A 3,923-nucleotide genomic window follows, 5' to 3' on the forward strand; every position below is an offset into this window, starting at 1 on the left:
CTGCAGCTCTTCGCTTTTAATTGAATTAGCCAGCCCACTGCTTTTTTGTTATCCTATACAAAGCAGCTACGTTCTGCAAATATCTTGACGGAGTGACTAAATCAGACAGTGAGATAATTATTTCCACCGCATCACTTGCTTTGGTTCCAAATTGGCCATCAAAACACAGGCAGGCAGCTGTGGAGTTCATGGGATGCCCTTGGCAATTAGGTAACATCACAGTCCCACTCCCAAATAACTGAAGTCGTCTCTGGTTTTTAAAAACTCAGACTTTACTATATCCGGGATGAATTCTCAGCCCACAAAGTCAGTGGAATCAGGATTTTGAGAGTCCCCACCCAGCCCTGCCCCATTCCAGCTTTTCAGACTATAGGCGTTTCACCAACACCCGCTTCCACTAAAATAATACTTACTGCTGTTGTTGTTACTGCTGTCAGTAACACACTGAACACAGCTCACAATATTCCTTAGAGAGAAAAGAAAACCTTTGCTTTAATCATCAGCATAAGAAGTCATACATGGCATGTTTTCTTTGTGTATCTATCCTAAAATTCACCTGCTTCCAGTCTGTTTAAAAGCAGATATAAGTAATTTCTCACAAATAAATACAGGGCTATTTTGCGGTGGAAGGATGATGGCTTTGGGTAGTCTTTAATCACAGGTTTACTCTGGACTTACAATAGATTTTTTTCTGCCCCATGGCAAACCTGACGAGGCATTCCATACACAGATTAAGGGAAGGATAACCTTCTCTCTTGCCCCATGCTTGTATAAGACCCAAACTACCGGGGCTGTGAGCTTGGAGAAGTTTTACAGGCACTGGCATTAGTGTGGATCCTTCTCAAGCATAGTGTAGATGCCCTTTGCCCAGTGCATTCAGCCTCTCCCCTCTGCCCATGGGACAGTGTAGAGAAGCAGTGGTTGCCCCAGCCCAGCCCACAGAGTGGCTGTGAGGTGCTCAGGGGGAGATGGAGACACTCACTGTGTGGGGCTGGCTGCCTGCTCATGGAAAGGAAAAGACCAATCTCTGCTGGACCGGTTCAGAGCAATCCTGTACATGCTGGGCACACGCACCTCCTTGCACCCATGCAGCTCACAGCAATGCCTTCTGCTGGGAGCATAGTCATGGCATCACCAGTCCAAGGGGCTGGCACTTCCTAGAAAAGAAGATTGGACAATGGCATCTGGTACTTTTGCATCACTGTCAACAAAACCAATGATTAGTTGAACTATTTGCTATTTAAAATCAGCCTTCCTGGCCCACTGAACCCTTTGCAGTCTTGACAAGACTTCCTGGTGGGCTGAGCAAGAATTGCTATCTTTGTTCCAAAACTAATACCCTTTGCCTTCTCCTTCCGAACACGAAGCTGGAGAGAGCTGGCAGGAGAAGGAGCACGTGAGTGGCTGTGGGGAGATGCTGACCTGAAGCCGAGGAAGCTTCGCTTGACTTTGTTGAGGAACTGAGGAATTATTCAACATCCCAGTTTCGCTCAGGCTTCACCACATCGGGACCACTTGTTAACTTTCACTCCTCTTCGAAACGTTCTTCAGGCTACACACTGCTCCTTATCTGATCTCTGGGGTCTCAGTTCCTTCTCTACGGCCACCTTTTTCTCTCCCTCAGCATCATCTTCTTGCCTCTCTGCCTGGCCTTGCCATGACCTTGGCTGTATCACTGGTCATGGCTTTGCTGCCGTTTTCAGCACCCCCTTGCCCTTCTGCACAGCTAAGCTCCTTCAGGACCTCTCCAACAGCTTTGAGTCTCCTGCTTTTCTCTTTCTCTAGCACTGGGCCCATTCTGGTTATCTCTATCCCAGTTCAAACTCCACTATTTCTCATTCTCCTGGCAAGGCCTTCCAATAGCCCTTTCCTCCAGCTCCTCTAGATCTAGCAACACAGCACTGATGCCTCTGAACACAACCAGCTCCTTATTTCTCACCATTATCATCCTCCATCCTCTTCCCTGGCCTCCCTTCTTCCTGCTTGCCAGAGCACCAGAGGCTGCAACATCCCAGAAAAGCTGTGCCTTCTTCTGCTCCTTCCCTCCCTCCCTCCAACCTCTTCCTTCAGTTTCCTTCCCTGTACCAAGCATGACCCACTGCACTGTATCGCTCAAACCCTCCCTTGTCCTCCACTTACACCTCCACACAGCAGCCTCACTGCTACCTCCCCCATGACCAACGCCTTTGGGGAGCCATCTTGCTCCCTGTCCCCTCCTCCATCCTCTCCTAGCTTGGTCTCCAGGCTTGCTCCTGACTCCCTTATGGTGTCCCTCCTTCACCCCTCACAGATCTCTTCCTGACCTCATCACAGCTCCCATTTCCCCCCGCCCCATAACCAACTTACCCTGTGCAGCCACAAGCAGCAGCTCATACCTGCCCTCCTCTTTTTCCAGCTTCTCTCTGTTGTAGCTTCTCTCTTCCTTTTTTTGGTGGGGGGAGGTGGGGGTTGGAGAGAGTTTCCTTATTCATTGATTTTTTTTCATGCCTTGTCTGCTCCCCACATCTGCATGTACCCCCTTATTTCTGAGAAACAGCTGATTCCTCCTGGCCAAAACCCACTTCTCCCCTCCAGACCTGCTTGCCCCTTCCCTTGTGAAAGGCAAAGCTAATTCACCTCAGCAGCCCTGCTAAATGGCCCTAATGATTCCCAGATAAACCTGGCAACTGAACTCTCTTCCTCCACACTTGCTCCTTGCATCCACCAGGTCCATGCCTGCAGTCACCCTGCTCTGCCTCAATCCATCTGAAGATGGGGAGTTCTTGGAGAACACGCAGCTTGGCTGGAATGGCGAAGAGCAATGTTGATAATCTTTGCATGCTTCCAGACTAATTCCAGCACCAGCCCATATGCAGGGGTTTACCAGAGAGGCTGGAAGGAGAAGCTGAACATGAGCACTCACCTTTTCCCCGCCAGAAGTCAAGCCCACATCCCCAGGCTGGTGGCCAGGGGAAGGGGTTTGTACCAGTGCTGCAGTCTTTGTCCTGAGAACACCAAGCATGTGGAAGGAGGTGAAACAGATTTATCAGGGCCCTTGGAGCGTGAGGTTTGTTTTCCATAAGACCTTGCAGGAAAGACGGCATTTTGGATCAGCACAATTAGCTGCCTGTGTCCTACAGTGCAGTCTCTGGGGTTTAATAGGGCATAAGGCATTGACGGACACTCCTCCCCAGGTGCAGTTAAAAAATTAAGTGCTTAATACATGTCGAGAGCCTGCAGCAGACACCAACGAGCGCATGCTTCCTTGATCTTTCTTTTCCTCCTCTCCCCAGCCCAATGTGTACATAAAACTTGCAGGTATCAAAACCCACATGGGGGAACCTGGCCATATGTGTAAAACATCATTTTAGAGGGGTGAGGGTGGCTTGTTAGCTGCACAGACACGCACACATGCTGTATGCAAAACCTTCATGTTTTACTTACTTAATGATCCTAGCTTTAGTATCAACTTTATGAAGAAAAAAAACATAATCAGCCTTCATCATAGTAAATGAAGGCGAGCCAAAGAACCTTGCCAATACCTGCACCTAGCAGGCTGCAGGATGGTAAGCAGCATAGGAACTGTGCTTCCGAGCAGAAAAAAAAATAAAGAAGAAAGAAAAAAGAAATAAGACCTTTCCCCTCAACTTCCTGCATTAATCCTCTTGGCCCCCTGTGCTGAAGCACACCCCACCACCACCTCCAGGAATGAGCTCATTGGTTTCCACAAAGCGCCGTGCCGTCCCCTCCCCGCGGCAGGGATCCCGGCTGCCTGGGGTGCCTTCAGCTTTTACGTGGGCACCGGTGCCCCCCCGGCACAGGTCTAGACTGCCAGATGTGGGTCAGATCCCCAGTGAACAGCGGCACGTGGGCATGAGTGCTGGGGAGCCCGGGTGGGTGCATTGGGTTCGGTGGCTGTGTCACCGCCGTAGTGGATGGGGAGG

This window comes from Nestor notabilis, unplaced genomic scaffold (assembly GCF_000696875.1).
Source record: "Nestor notabilis isolate BGI_N333 unplaced genomic scaffold, ASM69687v1 scaffold29888, whole genome shotgun sequence".
Classification (NCBI taxonomy): Eukaryota; Metazoa; Chordata; class Aves; order Psittaciformes; family Psittacidae; genus Nestor; species Nestor notabilis.